The sequence below is a fragment of the Columba livia genome, chromosome 4, assembly GCF_036013475.1.
Source record: "Columba livia isolate bColLiv1 breed racing homer chromosome 4, bColLiv1.pat.W.v2, whole genome shotgun sequence".
NCBI classification, from domain to species: domain Eukaryota; kingdom Metazoa; phylum Chordata; class Aves; order Columbiformes; family Columbidae; genus Columba; species Columba livia.
The window spans coordinates 69,323,625-69,340,086 of record NC_088605.1 but is presented as its reverse complement, the minus strand read 5'-3'; the positions used below and the strand labels follow the sequence as shown (position 1 = coordinate 69,340,086).

The 16,462-nt window shown below is 37.9% G+C and overlaps 1 long non-coding RNA gene across 3 annotated transcripts in view; it reads right to left on the bottom strand.

Annotated features, from left to right (window-relative positions):
* Nucleotides 1-15,615, bottom strand: part of LOC110356365 (uncharacterized) — a 29,842-nt gene extending 14,227 nt beyond the window's left edge. The window contains exons 1-3 of one of the 3 annotated variants that reach the window (XR_010472450.1): nt 13,373-15,614; nt 11,624-11,701; nt 353-10,395 (exon numbers count right to left, since the gene is read on the bottom strand). This is a non-coding gene — a long non-coding RNA (uncharacterized LOC110356365). Of the gene's footprint in view, nt 1-352 lie in introns of all 3 variants that reach the window. The other 2 variants (XR_010472449.1, XR_010472448.1) reach the window with 2 other exon arrangements.
* Nucleotides 15,616-16,462: the final 847 nt, after the last annotated feature.

The window sequence follows — 16,462 nt, the reverse complement described above, 5'->3', positions numbered from 1 at the left end:
TTAAAGGCAGCTATGTCAACTTCAATCACCAAGGGGTTTGGTTCTGAATATGTAAGAACTTGATTTCTTCAAGTCTTTTATATTTATCATTCCCTTGTTGCACAGAGAAGCTGATCAAATCTCAGCAAAGTCAAGTCTGCAAACAAATGAACAAAACCCAAACCCCTCAGCACATGACCTCAGTTGAGCTCATTGTGTGGGTACACATACGGATATATCAATATATTTTATTTCTATGTACATGTGTGCGTGTATAAATAAATCAAATTATATATATAAAAATTGTATAATTGTATATATATGTGCATTCAAATAAAAATTACCAACTCATTACGATGACTTGATCACATACCTTGTCGTTGCTCATTCACATACATCCATTCTCATGCTGGCTTGCCCCTCAAGTAATAAGGTCTGTAACCAAAGAGTAACTTCTCTTAATCTCAAAGTACTGTCACCCAGGATTTTAAAAGTGAAGTGGTACCATTACTGCAGATAATTGTAACTCCGGAGAAATAGGTCAGAGCTGCAGTTCCTTTCCACATTGTTACCAACAAATGAGGTCAGTTTTTCCTTTCTTTTAGTGCGCTGTTGCTTTGAAAGAAAAGACCTTTTTCTATATTGATAAGAGTACCATATTCCCAAGCAGCAACACTAGAAAAGATAAAATCTGCATGGCCATCAGTACCCAGTCCCTCCTCAACGACTGAGCTATTGTTTTCACAGAAGCCTTCCAGCATTTCCTTTTCTGCATTCCACCAAACATGTATACACAAATTAAGTACATCTTTCTACGCTCTATTTAATATTTCTTACTACATACATTGTTGCAATTGAACAGCATACAGTATGCATGAAAACATAATAGCATTTTGCAAATATCCTCAGTGTAAAGGATAAATGTGCAGGCTGGTTCATAGCATTCTCTGTCATTGCATGTGCACTCTCTGGTTACCTATTACAGAAAAGTTATCTCTACAGAGCTAGCAAAGGAAATGAAAATAAGAATCCCAGAATTCTCTGTAATTGCTTTTATGGAACGTAGTCATTCAAGAAGGAATTTTGTGCAGCTGGTAAAGCTGGAGTAGCTACAAAAAAATACAGCCTTCCTATAAATCCTCTGTGATCCCTAAGGAAGTCTCAGGAAACAGGCTATTGCAATGCAGATTTGCAAGGTTCCCTGAAGAACACTGTGCTTCCACAAATCCTTCTCTGAAGAGATTTAGCTTTTCAACAGTTTACACTCAAGTACAGTTAATTTTGATGCCCCTGCATACTTCCCCGATGCTTACAAGTCAAATCTTTAGATTTCATGTGAGCTACTATGGCTGTACTTTGTAACTGGCTTCATCCTCTGTGTAAATGATAAGCACAGTGGTCTCTCTGAACCAGCTGAAATGTAGAGAAACTGCCAAGAAATAGTCAGCTAAGGTTTCTGGTGGCAGGTGTTAGAAATGTGGAAGAAATACACAGACACCTTCTCTGTTCTACATCATGAGATACAAATTCAATTTTGATTCAAATAATAGACCTTGTGCCTAATACTGTTGACTTGAATAATAAGACTCATTTGCAAGAACACAGGTGAACAACTGCTACAATCTTGTCTGCAAGCATTTACAAATTCATGCTTTTTGGTAATGGCAAGTATTTGGACAGATCCTAGTATTTAAGCAATTACTCACAATTTGAAAAAGCTGATCAGCTTGTCCTAGGAATGAGCCGCTAATTCCTTTCTGACGAAAAAAGTTCATCTCATCAGGAACCATGAAAGTTTGCAGTCAAGGTTTTTTAAGTTTTCTGCTTCGATATTCATCTAGATATATACATCATCTATTAAATATTTACAAAGGAAGCCTCTTAAAATAATGAAATATAAATGAGTCATTTGGTGGAGGCAATGCATTTTTCTGCCAAGTTATACCCAGACAAGACTTTGGGTTTTTTTATGCAGGGATAGGATAGTCTAATGAATCTGGCAAAGAGGAATCAATATGAGAATAATTAATTTAACTATTTCTTATTTTTCAAAGTGACAGATTGATGATGGGTCATTAAAGAAAATGTCAAACATTATTATTTTCCCTCTACCATAGGCAGATTGGGTAGATAAAGATAACTGGTCTGTAGCCATTCCCTATCTGACAGAGGGATCTTTCCACAGAAAAGTTACAAAGGCTTCTGGGTGAAAATAACGACGGTATTTGAGGGAGTATATGTTTCCACTTCAGGAGTGCATCTATTTTACAGTAGAAACGTATCAATGAGTCAGTACTTCACTGTGTACAAAGATTACATAAATTGTGTCAGAATTTCATGATTTAATACTTAAGTGTTCTGGTCAGAGTTCTGACATAAAGGAAAACGTGCAGCCAAACAAGTACTAACTGGTAATAGCAGGCAAGCAGGTTTATTTATCTGATCGGCTTGAGCAACCTGGGAGGAACTACCAACAAATGACAGCTGTCACTAGTAATAATCATGGCATATGGGATGCTTCCCAGAAAAAGCCAGATAGCTTAAATCATTACAGAATCATAAGTGCACATGATATTTGGTATGGTTCTTTATTTTTTTTTATCTGACCCCATTTATTATACACTCAAATTCCTGTACTCAGAAAGAATAAGTATTTTCCCTACGGCTTCAATTTTATTTTTTCTTCTATTTTTTCCCCCAGATATCCTCCTCTTCCTTCTCTCCTTTCCTGTTATGTAAATAAGGGAAGGACTGTAACAGCCATGCCAGCTGCTGAAATTTGCTGCTTGTTCAGAGAGGAGATAAAGTAAAAGCACAAGAAATGCAAATCGCCTTGTCAATCTCTAGTGAAAAGAATGCAACTGACTCTCTGCCTGGGACAGGATAAATTTACACCGAGCCAGAAAACATAGGTTACTGGTGTTTCAGGTAGGGTAGTATTTTCATAGCCACCACCTGATAGAATGGATGTTTGCTCTTACCATTTGCTGTGTCTCCTTCGGGAGATAAACATCATTGCCATGTTTCCTGTTGCTGGAATCAAAAGAAAATTTAAGCTGTGGTATAAATGGAGTAAGTAAATCTCCAGGATCACTCGGTGCTGGAAGCAAAAGCATCACATGTTGCAAATGTTGAATGCAGCACATTCATACTGTGGCTCTAGACAACATTCTCGGCCTCTAACATGAGTGAAGATAACCATATACTTATGTGTCAGGAGAAGCACTATTTGGATACATACTTGATTTAAATGTAGAAATCAAAGCAATAAATGAACATTTAAGTCACCACTTGCATATTGATTCTCTCTCCCTTTCCATAAATATAGGAGGCTTCTGACATCCTTGATATTATGTAATCTCTTTCATGTATTCTCTCTTTGCGTTATTCTTGACTATAAATATTTTTGATCATTGCTTCTATCACTCCATGCAGAAGTTCTCTTTAGCTTTAGGCTTCAACAGCTCAGCTACCAGTACGATGAAAACCAGAAAGCCTAATAACCCTTGACAGTTTACATAAACTCAATAGCTGTTCCACTGAAATCTGATAGAAAACGTTGCAGTCACAATATTTGGATCACTACATGGATTAAAAAAGGGTTTCATTCACTTGCTAGAAATAACGTACAAAAATTACTTTCCTTAAAAAGTGGGGGTTTTATACTTTTTGCTTTTAGTAATAATTCTGCATCCCCACCCCCACCTTGATCAAATTAAAGGAAATATTACAGCTTGTGAACAACCATGATAGTTTCAATTTAGGTCACTTTGGTTTTGTGAACACTTTCAATTTAAAATACATGCTTGAGTAATTTCTCTCGACCAAATGCAAAATACTTTCCTTTACAGCTGCCCAAAATAATACAGGATTTGAGCTCTCTTAACTGTTACTCTCCAAACTCCAATGGGAAAATCTTATTGCATACTGAGAGTCATTATGGTGATTCCAGCCAAGTTATGAAAAAAACCACTGGATTTACTGGTCCATACTGATACTTTTTGAGCAATAATGGAGATTTTGGAAGGTTTTGTAGATAAGAGTTTCCCAGCAAAACTGAAGAAAAGCCTGTGTGGTCTCTGTGCAAGCGTATGTATAACCATTTCAAACTACGGCATTTTGTACCTAATCCAATGTCTGCAGAACTCATTTGTATCTCTGTTTATTTCAAAGAGTTTTCATGTTTGCAGTAGGTAAAATGGCTTTCTAAGCTGGCGGGAAGAGCCCGCTCTCATGTAGTGCTAAGGTACTGCTGTAGGAAAGCGTAATGTAATCTTTTAAAGATGTAAAGCTTCGTTGTGACCATGGTGTACCTATTAAACAAAATCCTCATAACTTTTTGGGAATGCAGAATCAGAGTGTGTAATCTCATGGGTGCCTCTACATCTCACCTGTCTAGAAATTTCTCAGCATTTTAACTGGATAGGCCAATTTTTTCAAACACTTCTCATTCTAAGAATTAGTGACTGTCAAAACCCGTCACCACTCCCAACTTACAACTCCCATACCTTCCAGGAAAAAACGCTTGAGTAGACACAACAAATGAAAACAATATTAGAGTAGATTTGCCAAATGCGGTGGAAACAACTACTTGGTAACTTTTGCTTATCACAACTCATTCTCTTGGACATTGCACTTAATAATACCAAATCATACCTTGCTGCCTGAAGGTTTTGCTGCATTATGATGCTTTCACTTTGCACCTGGATTCTTTTTGCTCCTGTATTTGCCAAGCCTTTGGGCTAGAGCTGAAGCGGGCAGTCACAGTTAGCAATCAACATGATGAACAGGAGATACAACTTGCCTAGACCTGATATTGGTCTCACCAGTATCTTCCCATTGGTTTCAAAGTCACAGCAACATAAATGGTATAAAACAAACCTTTCCTATAGTTATAAGGAAATTGTCCAGCATCTTTTTCTCCTCTCTATAATTTTGTATAATTGCTAATACAAGAATATGTACACAAATCAAGCATGACAGTTACATCAATGTAAAGGGACCTAAAATGACACTCAAGCAGCTTCTTAAAACAAAGGTAAATAATCCAGATACATGTAATGAGGTCTGAGGGTATCCTCTCCCTCCAGGTAGCCCTCTCATTCTACTGCCTATCATATGATTAATAGTTTTCAGTACTTACACCATTACTATTCATTTTCTGCATGGATTATTTACTTTACATACAAGGAAAACAAAGGAAAAAATAATCTTAGCAAAAGATTAAAGTGTATGTTTCCTTTGTGTGATACTATAACTACTCCACGAGCAAAAAAGATTATTAAGTCTCTTATATCTTAAATATATTTAGTAAATTACACCCCTTTCTCATCAGTTAACTGTTTTTCATACTTCACTGATACTTTACAATAAACTTTACTGAAGTCTCTGAAGAATGTGCAGATGTGAAAAGTGCATTAGCAAGATGCTAGGATGCATTAGGAATAAGTCAATAAATAAAGCAAAAGTTGTAGTTCCTTAATATGAAGCAACAACAAGCACAGGCCTCTGCAGCCAGTCCGTACGGAACCTGCTGCCTCATGTCATGAAGTGCGCTGCAGAAGAAGAAGGATTAAGAGAACTAAAGTGATTAAGGGGCTGTAAAACGTTTGATATGACTAAGGACAGAAAAGATGGAGGTTCTGTTTTCCAAAGAGAAACTCACAAGATGGATACGGCAAAGTACATCAAATAAAGAAGGTGATTCAGAAGCTTCTGTCTCTGCACCTCACTGCTCAGGAACAAGATGATATTCAATTAAATTAAAGGTGTGAAAACCAGGACTGACACAAAAATACCTCTCCATAGTAACCAAACGGTGGAACTCAACACCACCAGAAGTCACCAAATGCAACATCTTAGCAAAACTCACAAGGAGACACCAGATATTTATAAAGACATCAAGATTATTGAGTTTTTATGATATTAAATGCCACGTACAGATATCTAGGCCAATACGTAACTGTTGCAAATCACAGCAAGAACCAGCATGGAAAACTATAGGTAGGTTCTTGAATCTTGACCTGACACATATGGCACAGGTACTATCAGAGACAGTATAGAATTTGGTTTTGAAGTTAAATGAATAAGAGAGGGGCATAAAGATCCTGCACATTTTCTTTTTTTACCCTGATACATAGATTTACTGATTTTCCTTGCCATAGCAGTCCAGTTATACAACTACACAGAATATTCCTTTATTTTTGTAGTGGTTTGACCAAGAAGGCATAATTCAAAGATTCCATATGTATTCATTTTTTTTTTAAATAAAGGAAAGCTACTATTAACAACAAAAGTTGACTGTTGGTGCTTTGTGTATATGTGTGCAGTATACAATAAATAACTTCTGTAAACACTGCAATTTTTAGAGGGTCTTTTTTTTCCATGTGTCAATTTTATTGCAAACATAGTATCTGTGTGTGACTGTATTTTTTTTTGAAGATAATATAACAACTGGAAAAAATGTATACTCCCCCTTCCCAATGTTTTCCCCAGTGCTCTATATAGCTTACTATATAACATTTATTTAATAATGAATACTGTTGTTCTAGCATAGCTATCTTCTGTCATCTGGTTTTACTTAAGTCATTCTCAAAGACTTGGGGTTTTTTTTTTTGTTTTTACACTCAATTCAACTAGTAACTCGTAACATGCAGATCAGGTAAATGAGAGAAAAGGTCATGACAATCAGAAACATTTTTAAGGATGATTATTTGGTGCAATCAAGTGTTTGTTAATACTTTCCCCTTCTTTGTGATCAGCATTTTCTGTTTGAAAGTCATTTGTTGCAAGAAAATTGTATCTCCTATTCCTGTAATTCCTTAAGAAATACATTTAGATATTTTTTTAAGTTTAATATATTTGGAAATGTCTCAAAAGCATATGAATTGACTGTTATTCCATTTTCACTTACATACACAGTTTGACACAAGATTTTGATGTAGCTATAGTTAAATGCTATTAGTTAACTTCTCTCTGAATCAACTGGAGCTGAGGCATCACAAAATAAAGATGTGTTCCAGGATGCCTTTTTGGATTCAGTGCTGTATCCTCAAAAGTTGGAACATATAGTTGGAATTATTTTAATATATGTAAATCTTACTGTTAATGCTGAGGACAGCTTTTAATTTCTGAACCCTGTGCCAGTTAGACTTTAGTCCATCAGCAGTCATTCTTACTTAGAGATTACACTTACAATAAATTCACCAGCCTAGACTTTGACCATTTACTGCATTTTTCTGACTAGCAGTAAAGCATTCTAATTCGTTGAGCCAAATATTTGCATTGTCACTGAATTTTACTCAGCATGTAATTTGCCTAGTGAAATCTGTATTATTCCAATATTATATGTTAGAAAATAATACGTTGGACTTCCACATAAAAATTACTGATAAAATTACTGATACATTATTTCCTGATATGCCTCACTGTTTACATATATACACATTCACACTGCTATACAGGTATTTTTTTAAACTGTAGGAGATTTCTCTGATGACCTTCCTAAATAAACACAAGTGAGTTAAATTGCAAGTTCAGGGTTATTACAGCTGCCAGGATTAGAAAAAGAGATCTGTCAATTCCAATAGAGAACTAAGAAAATTCAATAATACCAATAAATAAATAACCCATCTACTGCCTGAAGGGAAAATAATTCTAAAAGTATTGAACTTTAAACGTGTTACTTATATTGTAAACTTGAAGCAAAACTGAGATTAAAACCAAACAGAAGAGCAATTATAACAGTATACTTTTCAATATAACTTTGGCGATATTACCTTTTCTTTAGGGGCACCCTGAGGAGCTTTAAAAACTGTAGAACAGTATATACAAGTCAAAGCTGAGTTTCTGTGTCATTCAAGGAAGACAGCACTGAAACACTTGGTGAAATAATCTAATAAAGTTATGAATCACATTTATTCCCTTCAAATTCTTTTGCAGTTTTCAGCACTGAAGGCCTCTGTATTTTAACAAAACAATACAACTTTATGTCTCCTCCACAGTAGCTTTTCTAGAGGAATAATCTCCTGGTCAAAATGCGGTGGTTAGGACCTCTTCTATCTCACAGACTTTTTAGATGAGGCACAGAGATTAAGATGATATTTAAGGTCTTGTACCGATAATAAATTTCATCTCATTCACTGATAAAGCCAATATACTAGTGCAGCAAAGCTTAGCAGCTAAATTAGGGCACCTGTAAGAGTACTGGAAAGCTTAACCCCCCATAAACATATACACCCTCTTTCTTTACTTATATATGCTTTCAGAGAGCTAGCCTATGATCAGTTTCCAAAAATACGTCCAAGAAAAACTTCACTGGCCCACTAGAACAGAAGCAGTTGTACGACGTAGCACTGGAGGCACATGGGAGAGACAACGCTCCCTTCCTCTTTCCAGCAGTCATTACTGCACAGCTTTTATTCACTTACAGATGTTTGCCAAATGTGCCTGCAATAATCAGCAGAGAAATGTTTGCTCTTAATATTTCCCCTTTGGTTTCCTGCTCTGCCTGGTGGCCAGCGCGTCATGCAGTAACTGGGTTGTAACATCTTGCCCCATTTTTGGTTTGTGAAACTTTTCTCATGGATGACTTTTTTTCTTTTATTCCAGGGGGTTGTGATTGTGGCATTAACTTCAGCTTTTCTGGTGCCAGGTACTTTTACCTCAGCAAGGTTCTGTAAAAGGGAAAAGACAGTGTTCAGCTTTGCTTTGAATGTCCTTGCAGCTGTGAAACGTGGATGGCAGTGTTGCTGGAACAAACTTGCTTGTGAGGTTTCCTGTACTTTCTGCTTGCAGTATTGCCAAGAATATCCCTAGGGCAGCTTTTTCAGAGTGACTTGGAATTTCACACTCTAGATGAAAGCAATGCGAAAGCAAATGAGAAGCAGCGTTTTAAAAAATAGAGTATTTCAGGTTATCTGTGTTAAATTCAAGAAATGAGCAAGCCTAAAGGAAGTGAAAAGATTCCTTCTTTTCCCCTCCCTTCATCAGCTAATAATTTCCTATTTAGTATTTCCGTCTGATTTCCCTGCCATCTGTCAACAGTGGCACAAAAACTTCTACTTTATCGCCTATGTACTGGCAACTGCAACTTGACCTAAACATACAGTTTGTGGGTTTCAAACAGACTCTGGATCTCTGCTTGTAGTTGGAAGCAACTGAAGTGCCACAGTAGCAGAGCTGGCTTATCCACGTTTTTAAAAAGTACTGGGCCCTCTTAGCCAAGGGAAATTTGGACCCATAGGACTTTATCTTCCATGTGCTTGAGAATTTAACGTTAAGCACCATATCATGTTTCACCTGCAAAACTCAAGGCAGAAAAGAAGCAAAGCAACTCTGCTCCCCACGACCTGCAGGTAAGGTTGCTGGTCTCTTGAGAAGCCTACCAGGGCAGCCTCCTTTCTGTGTGTGTGCAATTGCTCACATGAGAAATATTTCCATCTTCAGCTTCTCCAAGGACATCTGTTTAACTTCTGACTTTTTAAAAAAGCACGTTTTCGTCAGCAGCTGAAAAACAGGAGATGTGTTACAGTCGGCTCTGGAACTGCTGCCGAACTCTTGCATGCACTGTGCTTCATGCCAAAGTCTCGCAGCACTTGGGTCTCGCATGTGATATTATCTATGGTGTAACCACGAGAACAGCTTCCAAGCTCTGCAGATTTAATGAGTCTGAGCACACTATTCGCACACCACAGCAGAGCAGCTGGAACCTGAAACAAATATTCAAAGCTTCATTTCCTAAGGACCATGTGTATAGAGAGACCTAATGCTAGTGATAAACACTCAGAAGCCACAGGTTTAGATTTATGAATGGAAAAGTAAGGGTGCCCAAATTCCAGGATCAGGTTGCTTAATACAACTATTTGTCTTGCTGTGAGAGTAACTTTGCTAACATCACATGATAATGTTTGCATGTCTCTTGGCTTATCTTTTATTGCCTAGTACTAAATACACACATACACAGTGTTCGAGAATACAAGTTGTAAACAGTCATCTACTGGTGTAAAAATCCAGATGAATGCTTTTGTTGTTTGGAGGCCTTCCTTCAAACACAGATAAAGAACTGGATGAAGTATCAACATCTTTCCTGCTTTACACAAACCCGTGATATCTGTCCTGTCACTGACATTTTTTTTAAGAGCTGAGTGTGTAAAGCCATAGCCTTCATTTGCAGGGAAATGAAGAGAACTCTGTAGGTAACTTCCATCTCCTGCTTCTCTAATCCTATTATTCTGCATTTCATAGCCCAGTAACTTTAAGGTCCAGTTGAACAATTCTCAAGAGCACGTTTCCCTTTGCCAAGGGCAGATATATTGCTCTCTGAGAGGTGCACAGTGTTGGTTCCAGATATAATACCAGCTTTTCTCTCATGCTGCTCAGATGTCCATTCTTTCCAGGGGCTGCTGTTAAACTTCTCTAGGAGAAACACAGGAGAAAGACGTCACAGCCACAGTATTCATGGAGAATATGAAAAGAAATATTGTACTTTTCAGGGTAGAACACAGCTTGGGAAGGAATAAGAATGATTCATAGTGAATCATTTTCACTCACTGAACATAGTACAGAAATGGAGGGGGAAAAGGGAGGAGTGTACAGCTATTTGCCTCTGTCACGCTATAAAGTAACAGCTAAACCTTCTCAAGACTCTTTTAAAAGCTGTATGAAACATTTAGTGTAGATACACTTTCTGTACAAACACTTTGTAGAGGGAAATCATACAGGAAAAAAACTCCCCACAGGCTGATGTAACAGTGGCAGTGAGTACAAAGATGAGAGGCTTTGGGAGATGGCATCCAAGGTCTGGGAGATATGCACAGAGTTTTGCACAATCACCATGTGAAATTACAGGGCAAGCAGATCAACACAATTCAAAGGCAAGAGAGAAGCGTTGTGATGGTCAAGCACTTTCAAAGGGTGCAGGAAGGATTCTCTGCCTTCTAGCAAGCATAATTCAAATTAAGGCAATTTGCCCTAAGGGAAGGCCCATAAAGAAGCCCATGTAGGTATATCCATCTATATTCTGTGTGGAAGGGAGGAAAAACGTATTGCAATGTTACTATAAAGCACCTATCCATCACTGTAGAAGAGATCATGGATATGATGCATTGGTTTAATTACACTGGTGCAAAATCACATCAGCAAATTATACTGGTACAAAATATACATTTAGAATGGGTCTAACAAGTACAGTCTAACTGACCACGAGGGAAGAGTGGAGAAATTCCTCTCCTTTTATTTAATGCAAGCATGTTATGTATGCCTTGGCTGGATGAACATCTGCAAAATGGCAGTGAGCTATATAAAACAAGAAAAACCTCCCATTTTCATTTCTTTTTATGCTTATTTTAAAACAATATTGTTTTTAATTTAAGAATTTTATGAGACCATTTGAATAAAGTGCATTTGGGTAAAAGTTACTCTGGTCATTCTGGAGAGAAAATACCTTCAAGAAGATAAAAAGGTAACCTAGCACCCTTCTAAAGTTGCAAAATCTTTGAGGAGAATGAGCTAAACGCTTTCTTTTTCATAAGCAGTGCTATGTGTGGGCCTGCGTTGTGATGACATGCAACAACAGCTGATGACGAAGAGGGATGGGAACCAAAAATGGCAGGGGTAAAGTTATGAGGAGAAGACCAGCACATACCATAGGATTTCAATTAGGAGTGTTCAAATACCTCCCCACCTCAGTGGATCTTGGATGAAGAAATAAATGCAGCTGTCTCTGGAAACACAGCAGAAACTTTTGTAACATCAGTTAACAGTGTTTACCTAAGCCCATTTTTCACTGACTCATCTCCACACTGTGTTGCTGCAAGTTGGCCTCTGCTCAGAAAGACAGCTTGGCAGGAAAAAGATTCCTCTGCTTGCTCAAGCTCTTCTTACGGACTAGCAAGGGCCAAGTTCTTTAGCGAAGACTGAAAACGTGCCAAGAAGCGTAACTCTGTTTTTCTCTTCTTTCTTGGTCATAAAAAGGAGTTGCTGCCCTGCGTCACAGAAGATGCAAGTTAGGACAGTACTATGATTTGGACTGGGTAGGCAGAGGAGAAAAGTACGTGCTGGGCGCAAAAGGCATGTTGGCCAAGGCAGCTAGAAGAAACCAAATGGAGAATGGATTGCCGACAACATGAATGGAAAGGAAGCCACTCTACCAGAGGAAGGGAAAGGAGATCAAAGCTCCACAGAGTAACTTACCACTAGTAAGGACTTCCCCTGACACCCCAGCCCAGAGCTCTGTTTCCTTCTCCATTCCCTCCATTTAATTTAAAATAAAAAGAATGACTTCACTCTTTATTTGGAAAAAAAAAAATCTACAAAGCGCTTTAATGACAAATCCTTACTGAGATGAGTAATTCTTTTTTGGAGAAGGCACCTGAAGTAGGAGTTTTTGTGTTTGGTCTCAATCTATTCACACCTTCATGGGCAACACATAAAGAATTACAATATGATCTGAAGGCTAGACCATGAAATTATAAAAACATATTAGAAAGATGGTGCACACTTTTAATGATCTGGGTAATTAAACATTGGAACAATTTAGCAGGATTTGGGCGGATTTTCCATATGGTTTAACATGTTTGTACTTAGACTGCTTCATAACATGGTATCTTGTAATAAATTTATAAACACAGTTTGGTAACAGATTTTTGCTTAAACTTGAAGCAAATTCATAGATAGATTGAAAATCATTAACAGGAAAGCTAATAAAAAAAATTAAATGAGACTATCAGCCACTCTGGTAATCCCATCCCCATTTGAAATAATACAGGGAGATTTCGAGCAATCTCCAAAAGGCCAGATTGGGTTAGAAAAGAAGAAAATAAAAATAATATTCATAAGAGATTTATAATTAAAGCCCAAGATTCATTTCCGTTTGAAACAGATGGTCAGGCAAAGGCATTCTGGATAATTTAGCAAAAGCCTGTGCTTCAACTAGCTAACAAAAGCACCGATTTAATCTTCCATCTAGTTGCACAGGATAACCTGTTTATGGCGTATTACGGATCAGGAAATATCTGCATTGCTTAAAAACTAACATGCTTACAGGACCAGTGCAGATCCAGAATTACGAAGAGTGTTACTGCTTTTAATGAAAATAAATTAAAATTGCAAGTGAAGAGAAAGACAAACAAGACATTAAATTCTAAGTAAAGAATGAGAGATTGAGGGCTGAGTGAATCCAGGGAAACCTAATGTGATTATAGTGAATGGTAGAGACTTAAAATATCACTGAGATGTTGCAGTAGAAGTAGTGTTGGGTAAATGCAGTACATTTGACAGACAATAAAAAGTTTTTCTTTGTTTGTTTAAGGTAAACTAAGGAACCTTAATATGACACAGTTATAGTATTGCATTGATAAATCTCAACAACAGCACTAGGAACATGCTTTTGTACCTTGGGAAGTCTTCTGTCTCAGAAGAAAATGCAGAAGAGAGTCATTGACATGTCTTTTCCTTTGGGAATAAAAGCCAGTGTTAGTAACATTGCACCTACGGTGTTTTTTCTTCCATCTACCCTCTCCTTAATACACAAATTGCAATTACTTTAGCAATCCACAAAATCCCCACTTAAGCCAGTAAGTATTAACAATATCTCACCTGGAACTCTAAACAGCAGTAACTACAAACCCTCTGTCCTGCCTGTTTTCATTATTAAAGCTGTTCATGTTTTCCAGCAGTACTGATGCTGTGCAACTCTACTTTTGTTTAGATTTTCAGAAAGTACTTGGTGGAAGAAAAAAAATCTCTTTGGGGAAATCACATCACTAGGCAGTTACAGTCTGAATAAATTCTGGAATTAGATGACAGTTTTACAAATATCTTTGATACTGTCCTAGGGAAAAAAATTACTCATCTTGTAAGATGCAGCAAAATATTTTAACATGCAAATCATCAAGTCCACCTGAGTCTCATCCCAGCTGAAATGTGAGCACAGGTAGGAGCTGATCTTGAAATGTGACCTTCGCCTCCCCAGCCCATTGGGATGGTAGTGAGAACATCCAAATCCGCTCTTCATCTCCAAACCCAGTATGCAACAGCTAAACTAAGCCTTCAAGAGGCTACCATGGTACTACTGCCCACTGATTTACCTGCTGCTGCCACAAAACTCCAGTAGAGCACACCTGATGAACTGTTTGAGGTATGAGGACCTTATGGTTTAAACATTAAACTCCAATTCAGGATATCAGGGCTTTTGCTAGCCCTTGCCAATGACTCCCTCTGTTATCTTGGAACAGCCTGTGACTTATTTGCTATACATAAAACAGGGACAGAAATAATGCCCTGCACTGAAAACTGTGAGGGTAGATTTAGTACATGTACAGAAACAGCTCAAAATCAAGAGTGTTAAGTAAAATACTGAAAGAAATAACTAGGCATTTATATCACAGTAGTGTATCAATCAGATGGAGTGAGTTTCACTATTCAGCAGTGGTAAAGCAGCAGGTTGTAATCAGAACCAGGAAAATCAGCATGAGGATTTGTCCGTGGCGATGGAAACGGAGTAGCTGTTGTATGGCATTGATTATTCACCTAGATGATCTTCAACATGTTCTGTGGGGAAAATGCAACCGCTAAAACACTTCAGTTCTGCATGCTACCCTGAAGGTTATATCTGAATAAATACGATATATCTGATTTAAATAAGTGTGCTTTAAACAGTGACTACCCTTGGGAATCACGAAATGTGCAAAAGTGAAAATCCACTCCTTAGAGAAAGACTTCCATATTTTTCCTAAATTGGACATTATAGGCATGGTTGCTGTTAGTATAATTTGGGATATAAAATATAATTAGAGAGCTTATTCTGTATCCTCTTTATTTTATAAGTGTTCAGCCTCTGTTTTGCACAGGGGACTTTTAGAAAAAGGCTATAGAAGTTGAGACAGAGAACAGAATCAAATACTTTTTACAGGGCAGTTTCAAACTTGATTCAGTTTTGTTTCTTTTTCCCCATGTAAGACTAAACAACACCTAAGGGGTAAGAGATTGCCTCACACGAAACAACCAAAATAAACACAGTCCCAGGAGAGTGTGATCCCGAGACTGAGGCAGCAGGGGATGCTCTATGCCCAGGGCAGAGTCTGAGTACTACAGCTCCCTTCCATCCCACCACATTTAGCCTTTCAAGACTCCTGGATGCCAAACTGTTTTGCTACATGAACCAAGCAAGCAACAGGTTAAAATAACTCAGTACAAGCAGAGCGTGCAGCAAATTGCATTAGGAGTGGCTACCGGGTAGGCCTCCAATGTAGTTGGCAATGAGAAATCATCATTGAAAGGAGCTGCTTTCATGGGAAGCAGTATTGGGTCCAGCCCTGCAAAATGACTGCAGACAAGATTTGCGGGTGACACAAAGACTGCTGGAGAGGTGTGCAACAAGGAGGATAGGGCAACCACAAAGTGATGCAGATTACCTGAAAAATTCACGGACTCGGAGAAATTCAACGTCTTCAACAAAATGTGTTTCACTAAATGATTAAGGGAGTGGAGCACCTCCCTTATGAAGAAAGGCTGAGGGAGCTGGGCCTCTTTAGTCTGGAGAAGAGGAGACTGAGGGGTGACCTTATTAATGTTTATAAATATATAAAGGGTGAGTGCCATGAGGATGGAGCCAGGCTCTTCTCGGTGGCAAACAATGACAGGACAAGGGTCTCAAAAGTTTTGAGAAAAAACTTCTTTCAGTAAGGGTGACAGAGCACTGGACCAGGCTGCCCAGGGAGGTTGTGGAGTCTCCTTCTCTGGAGACATTCAAAACCCGCCTGGACATGTTCCTGTGCGACCTCACCTAGGCGTTCCTGCTCCAGCAGGGGGACTGGACTAGATCTTTTGAGGCCCCTTCCAATCCCAAACATACTGTGATACTGTGAAACTAGCTAAGGACTAATAGAGAATACGTGTAATAGCGAATGAAGTTGTACCAGAAGAATGGTTGGAGTGGTGAGAACGCTTAAAACAATTTAAGAGTCACAACAGGCATCCAGTTCAGAGAGAGAGGAGCACTTGTTACTTCTAAGGAGGTGGTATTTCTTCCTTAATATGGTTTGAATGAAACTAGTACTGGAATACTGTATCTGTCCATGTTTTTCACAGTCTACTGAAAGACTGGAGAAGGTGTATAAAAAAGTCTTAGCTCCTATTCAGGAACTGGAGAAAATGACATACAATAATTAGACCCTAAGGACCCCATCTGTTCAGCTTCTAAAAAAAAATAAAGATTGGAATACAGATGTATAATTGTAAGAGGAAAACACCAGGTGCCAATGGACTCTTTAGTCTTGAGGATAAAGATAACATAAGGCTGGAATCTGTAGCCAGATAAAAAAAATCAAATCAAATTAGAAAGAAGGCACATATATATTTTTAACTCAGATATTAACTGTTGCAAGACCTTTACAAAAGGAAGTAATAGATTCTTCATATTTTTCTGCTTTAAATCAGAGCTGGATGCTTTTCATGAAGTTTAATTAAGTAACAGTTATTTTCT